Source organism: Petromyzon marinus (genome assembly GCF_048934315.1).
Source record: "Petromyzon marinus isolate PM22_M1 ecotype Great Lakes invasive population chromosome 70 unlocalized genomic scaffold, UKy_Petmar_22M1.pri1.0 chr70_unloc.1, whole genome shotgun sequence".
In the NCBI taxonomy this organism is placed as follows: Eukaryota; Metazoa; Chordata; class Hyperoartia; order Petromyzontiformes; family Petromyzontidae; genus Petromyzon; species Petromyzon marinus.
In genome coordinates, this window is record NW_027422603.1 from 1,009,847 (window position 1) to 1,032,574 (window position 22,728).

Here is a 22,728-nt window from a genome sequence, read left to right on the forward strand (position 1 = left end):
CAGTGATGGTGGCCTGGCACAAGCGCCGTCGTTACTTCATGGTGAATGGCGGTTATTGGTCATGGTGGTGATGATGGTCATGGTGGTGATGATGGTCATGGTGGTGGTGATGGTCATGGTGGTGGTGATGATAGTGGTGGTGGTGGTGATAATGGTGGCTTTCGATGGTGATAATAATGCTGGTGGTGGTGGCCGTGAGCAGGAATCAGGTTTGAGGTGCAGCACAAACCACTGCCCTCCAATGCCCTCTGTTAAACATATAAAACAAAGCTCTCTCCCATACAACATCTTTGTTTTATGGCCTGCTGGTGGCAAGTGCTGTTTGCGAGCACAAGTTAAAGTTTTAAACTATTTTACTCCTAAACTAAACCACGTTTTTTTTTTCTTCTATTTACCAGATGTCAGGGCACACTGAGCTTCGATCCAGGTCTTTTTCAGAAGAGACGTGGCCGCAAATAATCGCTCGCGGCTTGTCACCATCAACCACGTGAACATCTATGCAGCGCTAAATAGTCTTGAGCGTGTGACGTTCGTTATAAATGTGGAGGGGGGAAACCGGAGGACTCGAAGAAAAATCCCACGTGAGCACCACGGGGAGATGAGAGAGACGCAAACTCCAATTATACAGCAGCAGGCGTTGTGAGGGTCGGGATCGAACCCACGAACTCCTGTAGACCAGGCGAGGTAGTCAACATCTCCTAGCCACTGTGGTGGTGATGATGATGAGAGAGAGATAGAACCCGCGACCTCCTGTAGACCAGGCGAGGTAGTTAACATCTCCTAGCCACTGTGGTGGTGATGATGAGAGAGATAGAACCCACGACCTCCTGTATACCAGGCGAGGTAGTTAACATCTCCTAGCCACCGTGATGATGATGAGAGAGAGATAGAACCCACGACCTTCTGTAGACCAGGCGAGGTAGTTAACATCTCCTAGCCACCGTGATGATGATGAGAGAGAGATAGAACCCACGACCTCCTGTAGACCAGGCGAGGTAGTTAACATCTCCTAGCCACCGTGATGATGATGAGAGAGAGATAGAACCCACGACCTCCTGTAGACCAGGCGAGGTAGTTAACATCTCCTAGCCACCGTGATGATGATGAGAGAGAGATAGAACCCACGACCTTCTGTAGACCAGGCGAGGTAGTTAACATCTCCTAGCCACCGTGATGATGATGAGAGAGAGATAGAACCCGCGACCTCCTGTAGACCAAGCGAGGTAGTTAACATCTCCTAGCCACCGTGATGATGATGAGAGAGAGATAGAACCCGCGACCTCCTGTATACCAGGCGAGGTAGTTAACATCTCATAGCCACCGTGGCTGCTGGGTGGGCATTTTGCCAGCATTGGCTTCAAGCAGAGGCTGACTGCTGCCGCGCTGCTGATGAGACACACCCACGTTGACACACAAAGACAAAGATCCCCCAGTGTCCTTCAACAGACTGTAGGGGCAAGTGCTGTTCGATAGCAGCAGCGACCTTTGAAGGCCGGAACGGCACACGAGGGAGTGTGTGGCCAGCACCACGCCCGGCCGCCTTTGTCTCCCTCGTGGCGATGTTTACTGCACACACCGCTACACCAGGTACTCATCAGAAGCTGAGTCGACCCAGGGTGTGCCCAACAAACGAATTAACAAAGACAAAGATCCCGCGTATAGCCTTGACAGACTGTTGGGGCAAGTGCTGTTAGCGAGCGGCACCTTTGAAGGCCGGGACGGCACACGACGGGGGGGGTGGGTGTGGCCAGCACCACGCCCGGCCGCCTTTGTCTCCCCAGTGGCGATTTGTACTACACGCGGGTCACCAAGTACCAATTTTTAGGCTGAGTCGACCTAGAGGAGGCCCAGGACCGGTTCAGATACTCGTGCCCGGTGTTGGCCGTGAGCGGGGAATCTCTCCCCGGCACTCGTTAAGAGAGGCGACCCACACTGACCGACCCCGCAGCTGCCAGTGTCGAGGATGACTTCTCACACCGCTGGTGGGTCCCGTGTCGCCAGTTTCTCTGTGTCTCTCTCCTGCGTCAGTGTACAACGCACGTGTTGAACTTCTTTCACACCGCACGTATGTGACGTCGTCACTTGTGCGAAGACCAGAGAGAGGGGGGCATTGGGGGTTCATGTATTCATATTCATGACAATGGAAGTTTATTATCGCTTGGGTTTTGTCACGGTCAATCAACATACGTAGCGTACGTTATGTATGTGCATCATGTCTATACATTATGTAACGTACGTTATGTACGTACGTTATGTATGTACGTTATCTATGTACGTTATTTATGTACGTTATGTAACGTACGTTATGTATGTACGTTATGTATGTACGTTATGTATGTAACGTACGTTATGTAACGTACGTTATGTAACGTACGTTATGTATGCACGTTATGTATGTACATCATGTCTATACATTGTCTGTACATTCTGCCGTTTTTGGGTCCGTAAATCGCAATACAGCAGACTCTCGATTATCCGGGTGCGGTTTATCCGATTTGTGGATTCATCGTGCACCTGAGATTTTGATATCAATTAATAACTCATGGATGTTCCCTTAAGCCCAAATTAATATTCTAAAAGCAGTTATACATCATCCATCCATTCGTTTCTCAATCCGCTTGTCCTGGCGAGGGCCGCAGTGGGCAGCATGGTTAGTTAGGATGGTCCAGACCTCCCTTTCCCTGGCGACAGACTCCAGCCCTTCCTGGGGAATTCCCAGGTGTTCCCAGGCCAGCCGAGCGATAGAGTTCCTCCAGCCTGGCCTGGGCCGGCCCTGGGGTCTTGGCCCAGTGGGACGTTGCTGCTACTGCTGCCCGATAGAGTTCCAGGGGGAGTCTACCGGGGGGCATCCTTACCAGGTGCCTGAACCACCTCAACTTGCTCCTCTCGATCCGAAGGAGCAGTGGCTTGACTGTGAGGCTCTCCCAGATTACCGACCTCACCCAATCACTGTCTCGTCGACCCCTCCTTAGGTGTCGGATGGTTTGCCAGAACATCTTTGATGCTAGGCCAGCCGAGCGATAGAGTTCCTCCAGCCTGGCCTGGGCCGGCCCTGGGGTCTTGGCCGAGTGGGACGTGCTACTGCTGCCCGATAGAGTTCCAGGGGGAGTCTACCGGGGGGCATCCTTACCAGGTGCCTGAACCACCTCAACTTGCTCCTCTCGATCCGAAGGAGCAGTGGCTTGACTGTGAGGCTCTCCCAGATTACCGACCTCACCCAATCACTGTCTCGTCGACCCCTCCTTAGGTGTGGGATGGTTTGCCAGAACATCTTTGATGCTGCCCGGTAGTCCCTCTCCAAACTCATCCAATGCCCGGGCTTTTGCTTCAGCGACTGCTACCGCTGCCCACCCTCTTAGCAAGCTGGTACTTCTCAATCAAGGCGGGAGACCTTTTTTTCCGAGCACAGCTAGGAAAGCCTCCTTCAGCTTGGCAGCTTCCCTTGCCACTGGTGTCCACCAGCGGCTGCTAGGGCTGCCGCCATGACAGGCACCAACTGCCGCCTTCAGGCCACAGCTTTTCACAGCTGCATGAACAATGGAGGTCCTGAACATTGCCCACTCGGACTCAATGTCCACGACCTCGCCTGGAGTGTACAGGTGGAAGTTGAAATGTTTCTGCACTGGGCCTTCTGACAGACGTTCCCAGAAAACCTGCACTGTTCGTTTGGGCCTTTCATTTCTATCTGGTTGGTGCGCCAAGCGTCGAATCCAACTTACCACCAGGTGGTAATCAGTTGACAGCTCTACCCCTCTCTGCTCCTGAGTGTCCAGTTATACATTGTTATTCTTGGAAATGTTTACTGCAAGTGATGTGTTTAAACCAAACATATGTTGCTCTGGTGAATCCGAAATCAAACGTGTTCGCCCCTACAGTACAGTAGTTGCATATCTTTGCAACAGCGGGAAGAGTTTGATTGATGTTGATTGGCGTGGGTCTGCTGTCCCTCAGTGGGTAGTCTTCTGTGTTATCGGTTGATCGTTTCTATTCGTTCTTAATTTATACAGTAATAAGAGGTCCTGAATTTTGTTGTTGTAAATTCAGGACCTTCTTATGGATGGTAGCTATACCAAAATCAATAGATCTCCTACCGACCGCATGGTTACGAAAACCAACAATGTCATCACGAACTCGACTTCTCTAATCGAGCCAACCAAGGTGCTCTCTCTAAAGCCTTCTGCTGCTAGACCACCCAGATTTTATGGCCTTCCAAAAATCCACAGAGAAGGTACCCCGCTCCGTCCCATCGTCTCACCGTTAACTCACCCACCTGCAAACTGGCACGATTTATCTCTGAGACCCTGCTTCCATTGACTGGCAAGACCACCTCAGCTGTACTTTACTCAGCTCACTTGGTTTCTCTAATCAAAGACATCTCACTGTCTCCAGATTATTTGCTTGTCCGTTTCGATGTAGTCTCTCTGTTCACCAAGGTACCTGTACCTGACACCATTGCAATCATTGAAGACTTGGTCCAACAGGGACTGAATTCTGGCGTGCCACCCTTGGTGAGGCACTGCCTTACCAACACTTACTTCACCTGGAATGGTACATTCTATAAACAAGAGGAGGGTACCCCAATGGATTCTCCCTTATCGCCAGTGGTAGCGAATGTTTTCATTGATAAATTTGAGACATGCCATCCAGACATCCACCCTATGTCCTTCCTTGTGGAAGAGATACGTAGATGACACATTTGTCATCTGGCCACATGGCCAGCCAGCACTAAACCAATTCTTCAACCACATCAATTCCATATACCCAGCCATCAAATTCACCAAGGAAGTGGAAAAGTTCCGATTTAAAGCTTTCGTGACTGCAATGATTCATCTTCTTTGGTTCTTTCGGTAAAGTCACGTAGAATGATAGCAAGTTACAATTCCTAGGTGTTTTGATCGAGAAGAGGCCTGATGGCTCGTTGGAACATTCTGTCTATAGGAAAGCCACCCACACGGATGCCTATCTAAAGCCTGATTCCCACCACCATCCGGCCCAGAAGAATTCCCTCATCAAAACACGACACCATAAGGCCCATTGCATCTCCGACCAGCACCACCTCGCCAGTGAGCTGGAGCACATACACCAAGCCCTCAGGATGATTGGGTATTCTGACCGTACAATCCGCAAAGCTGTCTGCCCAGCCATGGGGAGACAACCATCTCAGGACCCAATCAAAACCATTACCTTGCCATACATTTGCAGGGGTTCCAAAAATATTTCCAAAATATTCAACAAACACAAGATCCATGCTCGTTTCAACACAGTACACAAAATCCGTGATTTAATCCCATCTGTAAAGGATGTGATTCCTGACATGCAATATCCTGGTGTCTACAAACTAAGCTGTGTCTGCGGCAGTAGTTACATTGGGGAAACTAAGCGATATGTCTCGGACCGTGTTCGTGAACACAAGGCAGATCTGAAACACGGTAGGACCAAAACCTCTGCCGTTGCTGATCATAGTTTTAATGCGGTGGGCTCACACAAAATTGATTTTTCCAAGACGAAGGTACTCTGCAAACCCACCGGCTATCATCAGAGAATTGTTCATGAAGCCATCCAGATATACAAATACGGACACAATTTCAACCGATAAAGATGGGTACAAACTGAGCAATCATTCGAAGGGCGTTATTAACCAAGTAAAGTCTTAACTGACTGTGATGTTTCCATCCTGCCTGCCTATGTCAGCTGTTATTTCTGACTTTATGAGTACATCACCAGGTTAAATGTCTCCCGATGTGTCTCTCTCTATTTCTGTGTCGCTCTGCATTGTATATCTGTGTGTGTCTCTGTGTGTGTCTCTCTCTCTTTCACTGTGTCTCTCTTTGTGGTTTCAGGAAAGGGCGGTCCTGCACAGATGCCATATTTTCTGTCCGTTTGCTACAGCAGAGGTGTAGGGAATTCCAACAAGACCTACATCTCTGGTTTATTGACCTGGTCAAGGCCTATGATACCATCAGTTGGCCTGGCCTCTGGGTTGTTCTTCGTGCTTTCGGAGTCCCTGACCCGCTGCTCACGATCATTAAGGACCTTCATGATAGTGAGCGGGCCCGGGTAAAACTATGTGGCCGGGAGTCGGAGCCATTCCCTGTTCATCTTTGGGTGCGACAGGGATGTCCTCTGGCTCCAACATTATTTAACATCTATTTCGACCACGTAGTTCGTGAAGCCTTCAATAGCTGTACCGGGGGAATCTCCATATGGTACAGATATAATGGGAGGCTGATCGATGCCCGGGTGCGGTCAAGAGATGGCTCCCTATTGGTCAACCACGTTATGTATGCTGATGACCTGGTAATTGCGGCTCACTCAGAGAAGCAGTTAGAGGTGCTGCTGCTGAAACTGGAGTGTGCCACTAAGAGGTGGGGCCTTACCATCAGCCCCACCAAAACGAAGCACCTGCCTGGGTATTTTATACCATCAAGCACTCCACCCCCACAACTCCCAATCGGTCATGGGGCAGTTGTGGAGAGAGTGGAGAGTTTCCCATACCTGGGCAGTGTGCTCATGACCGGCTCCGGTTTAACAGCAGAGGTCTCACTCCAAATCAGTCGAGCGTCATTATCTTTTCATCAGTTGCGTAACACTGTGTGGAAGCTACCTGGTCTGTCGCTCCGCATGAAACTTCGGGTCTTCTCGGCCACAGTCATTCCTTCCCTTCTTTACGCTTGCGAAACGTGGACCCCCCTATTGGAACATCTTCGCCGGTTAGACACATTTAGGCTAGCCTGCCTACGATAAATCCTGGACTTAACCAGACTGGATTGTGTGAGGCGCGCACAAATCCTAGAAAGCTCCTCCGGCAGGCAAGGCTGCATTGGCTGGATCATGTAGCCCGCATGCCCAGCCACCGCATGCCGAAACAGCTTTTGTTTGGCCGGATTGAGGGGGCTAAGCGGGCGCGGCACGGGCTAGAGAAGAGATGGAGTGATGTGGTACAGGAGGACGTGGAGCTGAGTGGACTTGCCGATGACTGGTACCAGCGGTGTCAAGATCGGCCTCTGTGGAGGAGGCTCGTGAAGGATGCTACTGGGCAGTTGGAGGCAGTCGCCCTCCAACAACAACGGAGGGCGGAGGAGCGACGCTCAGAACAACGAGCGGAGCGCCGGGTGGCTAAAGCACAGCAGGTTGGCACAGTAGGGGGCACAGGTGGTGCATCAGCCAGTCATCTCAGTCAGTCGACCCGTGGCACCTGGGTCTGCCCCGTGACCTCCTGCCAGCGGGCGTTCGACACTTCACGTGGCCTCAGGGTGCACATAGCCTGGCACAAGCGTCGTGGTGACGTCACCGCCACTTAGTGGCGAATGGCGGTTGTTGTTGTCTCTCTCTGTGTGTGTGTCTCTCGCTCACCATGTGTACCTCTTGCTCTAACGGGTTTTTTGTTCTTATTGCCCGGCTCTCTGACATTGACATGCTAATCTCTTACATTTACTGTCAAATTCCTTCTCTAGCTCCGCCCACTTACCCTTGGCTTCGGGTCCACCAAAAGCCTCTATAACCTCTTGTTGCAGCAGCTAATTCTCTTACGTCAGCAGTCCTCCTGCTGTGATTGTTTCACCTGATGACAGTAGCTTGTGTTGCGATGGAAACGTCGTGATCTATTAATTTTCTATCTACGTGACTTTACTGACAGAACCAAAGAGTATGGATTCCTGCAGTGACGAAAGCTTCAAATCAAGATTAAGCGCACCTTTGTTTAGCGCCGTTGACTGTTCAACAGATGTACATGGTTCCTTTTACCAGGTTGGGTGCATCTTCAGGCCACGTGAAGTGTGGAAGGCTCTCTGCTGGCAGGAGGTCACGGGACAGACCTAGCAGGTGTGATGGGTTAACTGCTGTGCCTGGTTAGGTGCAGGAGGAGGTACGGGACAGACCTAGCAGGTGTGATGGGTTGACTGCTGTGCCAGGCTATGTGCAGGAGGAGGTACGGGACAGACCTAGCAGGTGCGATGGGTTGACTGCTGTGCCAGGCTATGTGCAGGAGGAGGTACGGGACAGACCTAGCAGGTGTGATGGGTTGACTGCTGTGCCAGGCTATGTGCAGGAGGAGGTCACGGGACAGACCTAGCAGGTGTGATGGGTTGACTGCTGTGCCAGGCTATGTGCAGGAGGAGGTACGGGACAGACCTAGCAGGTGTGATGGGTTAACTGCTGTGCCAGGCTAGGTGCAGGAGGAGGTTACAGGACAGACCTAGCAGGTGCCATGGCTTGACTGACTGAGATGACCGTACTCCCGACTGTGCCACCTCGCTGAGATTTAACCACCCGCTCGTTGTTGTGAGCGTCGCTCCTCTGCCCTCCGCTGTTGTTGGAGGGCGACTGCCTCCAACTTCCCAGTAGCAGCGTCCTTCACCGAGGCCGACCTTGACACCGCTGGTGCCGGTCATTAGCAAGTCTGCTCAGCTCTAGATTTAAAGCTTTCGTGACTACTAGGATCCATACTCTTTGGTTCTATTGGGTAAAGTCACGTAGGTGAAAATAAAATAACAAAAAATCACGACGTTTCGGCCACAACACAAGCGGCCTTCATCAGGTGAAGGGACGAGACTGTCTGGAGGACAGCGCTGGAGTGGAAGAAGCCACGCTTAGATCAGAAGAAGCCACGCTTAGATCACGACCTTTAAGCTTAAAGGTCGTGATCTGAGCGTGGCTTCTTCCACTTCAGCGCTGTCCTCCAGACAGTCTCGTCCCTTCACCTGATGAAGGCCGCTTGTGTTGTGGCCGAAACGTCGTGATTTTTTGTTATTTTATTTTCACCTACGTGACTTTACCCAATAGAACCAAAGAGTCTGCTCAGCTCCTCCACATCCTTTTGTATCGTGGATCGTAGCTGCCAGTGGCTCCCTAATATCGAGCGTTGGGCTCCGTCGCCCAATGGGGGCTGCTCACCGATCATTGTGGACATGAGGCCTACCCCAGAGTAGGCCCGGCACAGGGCCGCTGCTGCTGTGAGGATGACCGGAGTCCGCGTGGTGACTGTAGTTCATAGCTCATTGTCGAGACATCGGGGTGAGGCTTCGTTGTGGGTTCATTGGCTGGGGCCCAACGAAGCGGAGGTGTAGGTCCCCCGTAGAATTTCCCTCCACCTACCACTGCAACCGGCCGTGACGACGGAGACGTCGCCGCCGCCGCTGCCATCGACCCACGTGGATGCGGAGGCCCCAAGAGGGGAGGTGCAGAATCCGGGCAGTGGGGGGGGGCAGCAGGGGCAAAGCACACAAGGGGACATGGATCGACCCGCCCACCACCACCATACCTGCTCTACCACCACCACCACACCACCTCCTCTACCACACCACCACCATACCTGCTCTACCACACCACCACCATACCTGCTCTACCACACCACCACCATATCTGCTCTACCACCACCACACCACCTCCTCTACCACACCACCACCATATCTGCTCTACCACCACCAATCTTCCACCACCACACCTCTTCCACCAGGGGCCGGATCATGGTCCCGTGAGGCCCGTGGTCACGTGTCTTTAGGAGCCCCCCCCCCCCCGCTTTCCTATATTGGTGTCTTACCTTCCTCCTCGCAAAACCATCCACTAGATCGTCAAACTCTCGCTGCCCGACAAGGTCTGGCTCTTGACATTAAAGTGACAATGAGCTGAGACGTCTTTGGCAACGCGCTACTCCGCAGATAAAGTTAGAAAAATCCAAAGTGCCACGAAAACATTGGGGAACACTGCAGACGAAGCGCCTGCAATGTCTCAAGCAACTTAGCTGGGCACTTCTCACCCTCAGAGTCAGACATGAAAGTCTTGAATTGGATGAGTTCATTGGCAAAGTTCATGTCCAGGTCTGATGGATATGCAGCAGAGAGTGAATTTACCTTTTCCGAGATGGCATCACTCTTAGACACCTGATCTGACATAAACAGAACTCCATAGAGACTGCTCAAACGCTTGTAAGCGTCCAAGCGATGTTCAAGGCATGCCACGAGCTTATCAATGACCACATTAAATGCTTCTATTTTGAACTTCTCCCTCCCCTCAAGTGTCACATCTGGCTCTGAGCTCTCGTCTGCAAATGTTTTGCGTTTCCTCTTTCGCTGAAGATCGTGCTTATATGACTGAGAGACACCGGTCACATTTAAGGCTGCTCTTTCAAAAGCCTCAAACTGGTCTCGCTGTCCCGCCACAAAATCCCTCAACGAAGACAAAATCTGCGCTGCCACAGAGATGTCAACGCCACGTTTCTGTAGGTGCATGCTTGTAGCGTGGAACCGGTCAAGTATGACGTCCCAGAAACGTGCCGTGAACGCCATCTCTAAGGTGTCCAACTCAGCACGTAGTCCAGCGGCCTCAATTCGAGTGTCTCTTTTCTCATCATCATCATTGCAGATACCACCCAAGGTCTCCCTAATGTGGGTGTAATGTCTCCACAGTGCCTTGGTTGACTCTGCCCGAGCACTCCACCGAGTACTGGACAGCGATTGTAATGCCAGTCTGAGGGCGTCTGTCTTCCAAAATATTTTCCCCCATCTGTGTGTGGATGAAGAGCAACATGTGTACAGTGACTGCAACACGTCACAAAACTCGTCAGCCTCTGGGCTCGTGCCGTCTAAGGTGTTAACACCAACTAAGTTTAAGTGAATGCGCCGTGCAAGGCAAAGACTCTATCAGAGGGTGTTTTTGTTTCAGGTGGGCCTGTAGCCCATTGTATTTTCCTGACATGTTGCTTGCATTGTCACATGACTGACCTCTACAGTTTGAGAGGTCCAACCCAAGGCCCTCCACCATCAAAGTCTCGCAGTCTGCTCAACTTTGACCAGTGTGGCTCTCAGTTGGCTCAAAGCCCAGGAATTGCTCCACCACATTCCCGCTGCTGTTAACAAACCGGAATATGAACGTCAATTGGTCTACATGTGACAGGTCTGTGGTGGAATCATCTGACATTGTTTGGCGAGTTTTCTGACCCATTAGCTCAATGAGTTCTTTACATATTGTCGATGACAAATAGGACACTGTGCCTCTTACTTTTCTGCCCACCTATTTAATATGTTCCGCTAAGAATGGGTCAAATTGTGGTAGCAATTCTAGGATTCCAAGGAAATTATCGTTATGGGTTGACCCAAACCGCTCATCATCTCCCCTAAACGCAAGTCCTCTTTTACCCAAGAACTTGATCACTGCTACAACTCTTTTCAAAATGTCCCTCCAGTATTTACGTTCCCCATCAAGTTGCTGCGTGAGATCTGCATCTATAGCACTGCCCTTTGTCCGCTGGTGCAAGGCAAGCACGCACGATATGTGTCCTGCACTCTGTTCGTGTTCCCCGATTCTTTCGGTGTGCTTCCAGTCACTGAACCCCTGCCTAAAGCCACCAAACTTTCTGGAGGACAGTTTGCGTGCAAAACAGTGCACACAGCCTGTTGAGGGTGAGTACAGTAGCCACTGTCTAGAAACCTGCCCATTTGGCAACATACAGTACAGAAGTTCATTGTTGAAACTTCTCGTATTTCCACCAAGCGCTCCATCTCGGACTGAGGCTGGGTAGTTTTCACTGCGGTTTTGGTCGGGGACGGCTCCTCTTTCAATAAGCACGGACTTAACAATGTCACTGGAAGTGCTTTGCCATGATGCAGGCTCAGTGTACTCTCAGCACCAGGAGTGGCTTGGTTGCTGATTTGATTCTTGTGAACTGCCCCAACTGCTCCTGAGTTGTAAACGATGGTTCTTGTGTACCATTTGCTGTTGAGGGTTCGCCTTCAAAGGATGGCTCTGGGGGAGTGACAACATTACTGGAAACTGAACTCGTGCTCGTCCCTTCCTCACGGCTGACAATGGTGCTGCTGCTGTCGTCGTGATTACTATCAGAGGGTGTTCTGGAAGAAGTTGGCAAAGAGTGGAACACCTTGAGGCCAAGCTGCCTCTCTTGCCTCCTTTGCTTTTTTGGCTTTCCTTTTGGAAGCACTACGATTGCAACGTCTGCGGTCCATATTCCAGAACTAGTATGATATTTATATGAATACATTTATAGCATATCTCAATACTTTTATAAAGAGTGTGTCAGTACGTCTCGAGGTGAAGACAGGGTGTCAGCGAGGCGGGATGCATAGACAAGGCGCCAGCAAGTCTGGAGGATCTTGGTTGGGAAATTCCCCCCGGAGAATCCACGTGGATAAAAGCTTGACGAGAAGGGATGTTCGGGGTCTGTGGAGAGGGACTGGGCCATCGTCGCGGTCCGCTAGGTCACACGATCTCCACGTCGGCAATATCTCGTGATGACGGGGTCCTAAGCTACGTTACGTGCAATAAAATGAACCTCTAAAGGTCGAGTCCGGAGTCATTACACTTATTAAACAATCATTAAGTTAACATATGTAATAATGACAACACCCTTCAAATACTGTTGTTGGAAAATACAATCAAGTGGTAGTTTTTTTATAGTCTACTTGTACCTACAGGCAGCTTTGAGTAGATACAAGAAAAAAACGTAAAAAGCACGTAAAATAAAATAACCCTAACCCTTTAAAATGGCTGTGAGACAATAGCCCTCAGGAGGGATTGTTGAAATAGCCTTTAAAAAGGCTGTTGTTTTAGAAAAGATGAAAAAAACCTCTGAATATATTAGTGTGGCGCACCAAGCAAGACAACAGGCGTCTGTCTGTGGCTTTTCCTACCAAGAAATGTCTCATAAACCTGCCTGGCACAGAGAGGTAATTATGTTGCTTGAACTTCAAAAGATTGGCTGAACAACCAACAAAGGTTTCTGATAAGTCAGTGAAGTGACTTGGTGGAGACGATGCACATAGGCCACGCCCCATCGATGGAGAGGGGCCACACCCCATAGGCCACGCCCCATCGATGGGGAGGGGCCACACCGCATAGGCCACACCCCATCGATGGGGAGGGGCCACACCCCATAGGCCACGCCCCATTGATGAGGAGGGGCCACACCCCACAGGCCACACCCCATCGATGGGGAGAGGCCACACCCCATAGGCCAGACCCCATCGATGGGGAGGGGCCACACCCCATCGATGGGGAGGGGCCACACCACACAGGCCACACCCCATCGATGGGGAGGGGCCACACCCCATCGATGGGGAGGGGCCACACCACACAGGCCACACCCCATCGATGGGGAGGGGCCACATCCCACAGGCCACGCCCCATCGATGGGGAGGGGCCACACCCCACAGGCCACACCCCATCGATGGGGAGGGGCCACACCCCACATGCCACACCCCATCGATGGGGAGGGGCCACACCCCACAGGCCACACCCCATCGATGGGGAGGGGCCACACCCCACAGGCCACACCCCATCGATGGGGAGGGGCCACACCCCATCGATGGGGAGGGGCCACACCCCACAGGCCACGCCCCATCGATGGGGAGGGGCCACACCCCACAGGCCACACCCCATCGATGGGGAGGGGCCACACCCCATCGGCCACACCCCATCGATGGGGAGGGGCCACACCCCACAGGCCACACCCCATTGATGGGGAGGGGCCACACCCCACAGGCCACACCCCATCGATGGGGAGGGGCCACACCCCATCGATGGGGAGGGGCCACACCCCACAGGCCACACCCCATCGATGGGGAGGTGCCACACCCCATAGACCACGCCCCATCGATGGGGAGGGGCCACAGGCCACATCCCATCGATGGGGAGGGGCCACAACCCACAGACCACACCCCATCGATGGGGAGGGGCCACACCCCACAGGCCACACCCCATCGATGGGGAGGGGCCACACCCCATCGATGGGGAGGGGCCACACTCCACAGGCCACACCCCATCGATGGGGAGGGGCCACACTCCACAGGCCACACCCCATCGATGGGGAGGGGCCACACCCCACAGGCCACGCCCCATCGATGGGGAGGGGCCACACCCCACAGGCCACGCCCCATCGATGGGGAGGGGCCACACACCACAGGCCACACCCCATCGATGGGGAGGGGCCACACCCCACAGGCCACGCCCCATCGATGGGGAGGGGGACCCCCTAAGAGCTGTCGACAATTTGCACGTCAACGTGAGCATTGTCGACTTCCGTGGATCTAAAAACAGACGGTCTATGAAAACAATGAATGGGGTTTCCCTTCATCTTTGAGTATGGATTGTGTTGTATATATACGCCTTTTCCATTTTTTTATTAAGAATGAGTTGCCCATTTTTCTCGTGGTGTCGCTTGGCGGCCAGAGGGGGTGAGGTGAACAGCGCCACCCCCCCACAGCAGCCGCCTTCTCACACACAACAGGCCGCCGGAGATCGGCCATTCAAAGTAATAAACCCAAACACGGATAAAGAGAAAGTCCAAGTAAAACCACAAGAATAAAGTGAACATCATAGACCAACGCACTCACTCCGGTTAAGAACCAGACTACAATCTACATTAGTGGGTTATCAACACTCATATATGAGCTTAATACTAAAGTTATTCACGAATAGAATAAGCTGACATTATAGGAATCTACACACTCACTACGATAAAAAAACAGACTACAATCTACATAGCGGGTTATTACTTCTCATACATAATATTGATACTAACGTTATTCACCTTAAATTGTATTACATCTTGCCGTTTACGTGACTTTACAAAAACCAAAGAAATGCATTCCAGCAGTCAAGAATCTTAACCGAAACTTAGTTATACCTCTAAAACTCAGGACATAAAAAATAATAATAACTCAAGCATAACAGCACCGATCCCCGGACACAGACGGGGACGAAATTAATAAACCCTAAAAAAATACGTGGTGATGACAATGTTAAATCACAAATCTTAGGAAACATAAACCAAATAATATCTGTGCAGTATTAAACCGAGGGTTATCGAGAAGGGATGAGGCGAAATAGGTGAAACTTACACAACCAAGATAGACTGTGTTCCATAGGAAAGGAGCCGCCCCACCGTCTGTGTCTTCCCGCAGCACGGGATAGCAAGGAATGTAACACCCAGAGGAGGGCGACGGTGATCACAACTCATCCAGGATGGTGAGACTTGCTGACTTGCTGTGCGAATTCAGCGCCATCAGAAGTATCGCTCGCAAAGCATTCCGCTCTGAACATCGACTCACAAGAGCCACTGCAGTTCGAGCCAAGCTGACGAGAATTCCAGCATCATCCGTCAGAGAGGGCGGAAAGCACCAAACGTCGACCAAGCCTGCCAACAACGAACAAAAACATCGTTCATTGCCGGAGAGCCGGAGCAGGAGAGAGCGCACAGCAGCGCCACCAGCGCCACCAAGCTAGGGTGCCAGCTGCCAGCGGACGAGCTGCGGGCGCTACCTGATGACGGGTCATCGCGCACCGACGGCGAGCGTCGTGCCGACTCGTCCACCCGGCTGTGGACCGAACTCCGGCCGCCCGTGTGAAAGAAGGAGAACCCAGCTATCCGTACGATCCGCACACCGCCACGCATTACAACGCATCACCTGGTGTCGGCTTCACGCAAAGAATTGATCAAGAACACATTCACACTCAACCCATACCATCCCCACTCAACACATTCACGAATCATTAATAAGAAGACGAATTATAAAGTGCAGGAACCATCAGCTGGCCGTGAAGGCATCCCGGCTTATCGAGTGATAACAATACGTCGTATTAAGTACATTATTTTTTTCTTATTATTTTGTTTGATGTGATTTTACTTCCAATCGCATAAATTACCAATAGATTAATCGATACAAACTAAACTTGTGAAACCTTCGACACAAATCTACACGCTCACAGAGAGAATATCTTGTTAAACCTGTTTCTTTATCATAAAATCTTGTCCACGAATGAATTAAAGCTTAGCCAAAGATAAGAATCTCCCGTAAAAGGTCACGCACCCCGTCACACACCCTTATTCCAAGACAATTAGTTAATTATATAATCTTGCCGATGAATCTATTGACGTATACTTTTGCTTTTGGGGTATAACAATTTGCTTTTATCGCCTTTCGTATGAAAATTGTTGCATGAATTTTAAGGACATTTGGTTCCTATCGCTCGCGTACTCTGAGGAAGTAATCAATTGTTCTGTTACCCAGTTAACAAACGTGATCATTGAGGGTTAAATGTACGGATAAATGAGGAGAACATCTCCTGGAGTACTGTGTTGACAATTTCAAGCATGAGAATTCGCATATTGGAGTGTTAAGGTTTTGTTTAGAAATTAAAATTGCTTAACACAGAAGTGTTTGAGTGTTTCTTTCCTGAGTTCATGCGTAAGAATCTTAATAATAAGAACTGTATCCTGCGGTGAGATTTGAATTTGGAGACCTGACATAACACACTAATACATAATCAGTAAATGCTGAATCGATAATAATTGTATTTTACCGATCGATAATACGTACCTAGACAATGAAGCTGAGCTTAATCTGGCGTACTTACAGCACAACTGCATAACTTCATACGATTAATTGTCTTATCCCGATTGATGACACTACCCTCGTCAGCGAGGCAGGGCCTAATTATCATAACGGCTCGCATTAGCATAATCGCATACATTCGGCACGTACAACAATTGGGAAATTCTATACATGCGTTAGTGTATGAAAAAATATTGCTTTTGGCATATTTTTTTAATGTTTCACAAAATTGCAGTGTATTTTTAATAATTCATTTGTCAATGGCTAACTAAGCTCTCAACAAACGACGAGCCCTCGGTCTCACTAGCTGGCTTTTTAGTGCAGCTAATTTGGTTGTAAGTGTAGTGACCTAAATGGTGTCACTACTGTGTAGCGACAGTAGCGAGTGAAGAGTGGTGCTGTACGCGTGGTGCCGCTCTATGGCACCAGAGTGAGCACGGCAAGGGATGGCTCACTAGAGGGCAGGGTCCGGGTGTCACTGAGGGGACCCCCAGATGGGGGTGTGAGGCTCACGTGATGTGGACCCAGGGTTCCCCCGAAGGATCTGGAAGCGGACATGGCCAAGGACGGAGCCGGCCATGCCGGAGCGGTTAGAAGCCAAGTGGGAGCTGGGCTGTTCTGGTTGGGTCAACTCTGGGAATGAAGTTTAACATGTAGGCTTGGGAATGAAGAAGTTTAACATGTAGACTTGGGAATGAAGAAGTTTAACATGTAGACTTGGGAATGAAGAAGTTTAACATGTAGACTTGGGAATGAAGAAGTTTAACATGTAGACTTGGGAATGAAGAAGTTTAACATGTAGACTTGGGAATGAAGAAGTTTAACATGTAGACTTGGGAATGAAGAAGTTTAACATGTAGACTTGGGAATGAAGAAGTTTAACATGTAGACTTGGGAATGAAGAAGTTTAACATGTAGACTTGGGAATGAAGAATTTAACATGTAGACTTGGGAATGAAGAAGTTTAACATGTAGACTTGGGAATGAAGAAGTTTAACATGTAGGCTTGGGAATGAAGTTTAACATGTAGACTTGGGAATGAAGAAGTTTAACATGTAGACTTGGGAATGAAGAAGTTTAACATGTAGACTTGGGAATGAAGAAGTTTAACATGTAGACTTGGGAATGAAGAAGTTTAACATGTAGACTTGGGAATGAAGAAGTTTAACATGTAGACTTGGGAATGAAGAAGTTTAACATGTAGACTTGGGAATGAAGAAGTTTAACATGTAGACTTGGGAATGAAGAAGTTTAACATGTAGACTTGGGAATGAAGAAGTTTAACATGTAGACTTGGGAATGAAGTTTAACATGTAGACTTGGGAATGAAGAAGTTTAACATGTAGACTTGGGAATGAAGAAGTTTAACATGTAGACTTGGGAATAAAGAAGTTTAACATGTAGACTTGGGAATGAAGAAGTTTAACATGTAGACTTGGGAATGAAGAAGTTTAACATGTAGACTTGGGAATGAAGAAGTTTAACATGTAGACTTGGGAATGAAGAAGTTTAACATGTAGAATTGGGAATGAAGAAGTTTAACATGTAGACTTCGGAATGAAGAAGTTTAACATGTAGACTTGGGAATGAAGAAGTTGAACATGTAGACTTGGGAATGAAGAAGTTTAACATGTAGACTTGGGAATGAAGAAGTTTAACATGTAGGCTTGGGAATGAAGAAGTTTAACATGTAGACTTGGGAATGAAGAAGTTTAACATGTAGACTTGGGAATGAAGAAGTTTAACATGTAGACTTGGGAATGAAGTTTTACATGTAGACTTGGGAATGAAGAAGTTTAACATGTAGGCTTGGGAATGAAGAAGTTTAACATGTAGACTGGGGAATGAAGAAGTTTAACATGTAGACTTGGGAATGAAGTTTTACATGTAGACTTGGGAATGAGGAAGTTTAACATGTTGACTTGGGCATGAAGAAGTTTAACATGTAGACTTGGGAATGAAGTTTTACATGTAGACTTGGGAATGAGGAAGTTTAACATGTTGACGTGGGCATGAAGAAGTTTAACATGTAGACTTGGGAATGAAGAAGTTTAACATGTAGACTTGGGAATGAAGAAGTTTAACATGTAGACTTGGGAATAAAGAAGTTTAACATGTAGGCTTGGGAATGAAGTTTAACATGTAGACTTGGGAATGAAGAAATTTAACATGTAGACTTGGGAATGAAGAAGTTTAACATGTAGACTTGGGAATGGAGAAGTTTAACATGTAGACTTGGGAATGAAGAAGTTTAACATGTATACTTGGGAATGAAGAAGTTTCACATGTAGACTTGGGAATGAAGAATTTAACATGTAGACTTGGGAATGAAGAAGTTTAACATGTAGACTTGGGAATGAAGAAGTTTAACATGTAGACTTGGGAATGAAGAATTTTAACATGTAGGCTTGGGAATGAAGAAGTTTAACATGTAGACTTGGGAATGAAGAAGTTTAACATGTAGACTTGGGAATGAAGAAGTTTAACATGTAGACTTGGGAATGAAGAAGTTTAACATGTAGACTTGGGAATGAAGAAGTTTAACATGTAGACTTGGGAATGAAGAAGTTTAACATGTAGACTTGGGAATGAAGAAGTTTAACATGTAGACTTGGGAATGAATAAGTTTAACATGTAGACTTGGGAATGAAGAAGTTTAACATGTAGACTTGGGAATGAAGAAGTTTAACATGTAGACTTGGGAATGAAGAAGTTTAACATGTAGACTTGGGAATGAAGTTTAACATGTAGACTTGGGAATGAAGACGTTTAACATGTAGACTTGGGAATGAAGAAGTTTAACATGTAGACTTGGGAATGAAGAAGTTTAACATGTAGACTTGGGAATGAAGAAGTTTAACATGTAGACTTGGGAATGAAGAAGTTTAACATGTAGACTTGGGAATGAAGAAGTTTAACATGTAGACTTGGGAATGAAGAAGTTTAACATGTAGAATTGGGAATGAAGAAGTTTAACATGTAGACTTCGGAATGAAGAAGTTTAACATGTAGACTTGGGAATGAAGAAGTTGAACATGTAGACTTGGGAATGAAGAAGTTTAACATGTAGACTTGGGAATGAAGAAGTTTAACATGTAGGCTTGGGAATGAAGAAGTTTAACATGTAGACTTGGGAATGAAGAAGTTTAACATGTAGACTTGGGAATGAAGAAGTTTAACATGTAGACTTGGGAATGAAGTTTTACATGTAGACTTGGGAATGAAGAAGTTTAACATGTAGGCTTGGGAATGAAGAAGTTTAACATGTAGACTGGGGAATGAAGAAGTTTAACATGTAGACTTGGGAATGAAGTTTTACATGTAGACTTGGGAATGAGGAAGTTTAACATGTTGACTTGGGCATGAAGAAGTTTAACATGTAGACTTGGGAATGAAGTTTTACATGTAGACTTGGGAATGAGGAAGTTTAACATGTTGACGTGGGCATGAAGAAGTTTAACATGTAGACTTGGGAATGAAGAAGTTTAACATGTAGACTTGGGAATGAAGAAGTTTAACATGTAGACTTGGGAATAAAGAAGTTTAACATGTAGGCTTGGGAATGAAGTTTAACATGTAGACTTGGGAATGAAGAAATTTAACATGTAGACTTGGGAATGAAGAAGTTTAACATGTAGACTTGGGAATGAAGAAGTTTAACATGTAGACTTGGGAATGAAGAAGTTTAACATGTATACTTGGGAATGAAGAAGTTTCACATGTAGACTTGGGAATGAAGAATTTAACATGTAGACTTGGGAATGAAGAAGTTTAACATGTAGACTTGGGAATGAAGAAGTTTAACATGTAGACTTGGGAATGAAGAATTTTAACATGTAGGCTTGGGAATGAAGAAGTTTAACATGTAGACTTGGGAATGAAGAAGTTTAACATGTAGACTTGGGAATGAAGAAGTTTAACATGTAGACTTGGGAATGAAGAAGTTTAACATGTCGACTTGGGAATGAAGAAGTTTAACATGTAGACTTGGGAATGAAGTTTAACATGTAGACTTGGGAATGAAGAAGTTTAACATGTAGACTTGGGAATGAAGAAGTTTAACATGTAGACTTGGGAATGAAGAAGTTTAACATGTAGACTTGGGAATGAAGAAGTTTAACATGTAGACTTGGGAATGAAGAAGTTTAACATGTAGACTTGGGAATGAAGAATTTTAACATGTAGACTTGGGAATGAAGAAGTTTAACATGTAGACTTGGGAATGAGGAAGTTTAACATGTAGACTTGGGAATGAAGAAGTTTAACATGTAGACTTGGGAATGAAGAAGTTTAACATGTAGACTTGGGAATGAAGAAGTTTAACATGTAGACTTGGGAATGAAGAAGTTTAACATGTAGACTTGGGAATGAAGAATTTTAACATGTAGACTTGGGAATGAAGAAGTTTAACATGTAGACTTGGGAATGAAGAAGTTTAACATGTAGACTTGGGAATGAAGAAGTTTAACATGTAGACTTGGGAATGAAGAAGTTTAACATGTAGGCTTGGGAATGAAGAAGTTTAACATGTAGACTTGGGCATGAAGAAGTTTAACATGTAGACTTGGGAATGAAGAAGTTTAACATGTAGACTTGGGAATGAAGAAGTTTAACATGTAGACTTGGGAATGAAGAAGTTTAACATGTAGACTTGGGAATGAAAAAGTTTAACATGTAGACTTGGGAATGAAGAAGTTTAACATGTAGACTTGGGAATGAAGAGGTTTAACATGTAAACTTGGGAATGAAGAAGTTTAACATGTAGACTTGGGAATGAAGAAGTTTAACGTGTAGACTTGGGAATGAAGAAGTTTAACATGTAGACTTGGGAATGAAGAATTTTAACATGTAGACTTGGGAATGAAGAAGTTTAACATGTAGACTTGGGAATGAAGAATTTTAACATGTAGGCTTGGGAATGAAGAAGTTTAACATGTAGACTTGGGAATGAAGAAGTTTAACATGTAGACTTGGAAATGAAGAAGTTTAACATGTAGACATGGGAATGAAGAAGTTTAACATGTAGACTTGGGAATGAAGAAGTTTAACATGTAGACTTGGGAATGAAGAAGTTTAACATGTAGACTTGGGAATGAAGAAGTTTAACATGTAGACTTGGGAATGAAGAAGTTTAACATGTAGACTTGGGAATGAAGAATTTTACATGTAGACTTGGGAATGAAGAAGTTTAACATGTAGACTTGGGAATGAAGAAGTTCAACATGTAGACTTGGGAATGAAGAAGTTTAACATGTAGGCTTGGGAATGAAGTTTAACATGTAGGCTTGGGAATGAAGAAGTTTAACATGTAGACTTGGGAATGAAGAAGTTTAACATGTAGACTTGGGAATGAAGAAGTTTAACATGTAAACTTCGGAATGAAGAAGCTTAACATGTAGACTTGGGAATGAAGATGTTTAACATGTAGACTTGGGAATGAAGAAGTTTAACATGTAGACTTGGGAATGAAGAAGTTTAACATGTAGACTTGGGAATGAAGAATTTTAACATGTAGGTTTGGGAATGAAGAAGTTTAACATGTAGACTTGGGAATGAAGAAGTTTAACATGTAGACTTGGGAATGAAGAAGTTTAACATGCAGACTTTGGAATGAAGAAGTTTAACATGTAGACTTGGGAATGAAGAAGTTTAACATGTAGACTTGGCAATGAAGACGTTTAACATGTAGACTTGGGAATGAAGAAGTTTAACATGTAGACTTGGGAATGAAGAAGTTTAACATGTAGACTTGGGAATGAAGAAGTTTAACATGTAGGCTTGGGAATGAAGAAGTTTAACATGTTGACTTGGGAATGAAGAAGTTTAACATGTAGACTTGGGAATGAAGAAGTTTAACATGTAGACTTGGGAATGAAGAAGTTTAACATGTAGACTTGGGATTGAAGAAGTTTAACATGTAGACTTGGGAATGAAGTTTAACATGTAGGCTTGTGAATGAAGAAGTTTAACATGTAGACTTGGGAATGAAGAAGTTTAACATGTAGACTTGGGAATGAAGAAGTTTAACATGTAGGCTTGGGAATGAAGAAGTTTAACATGTTGACTTGGGAATGAAGAAGTTTAACATGTAGACTTGGGAATGAAGAAGTTTGACATGTAGACTTGGGAATGAGGAAGTTTAACATGTAGACTTGGGAATGAAGAAGTTTAACATGTAGACTTGGGAATGAAGAAGTTTAACATGTAGACTTGGGAATGAAGAAGTTTAACATGTAGACTTGGGAATGAAGAAGTTTAACATGTAGACTTGGGAATGAAGAAGTTTAACATGTAGACTTGGGAATGAAGAAGTTTAACATGTAGACTTGGGAATGAAGAAGTTTAACATGTAGACTTGGGAATGAAGAAGTTTAACATGTAGACT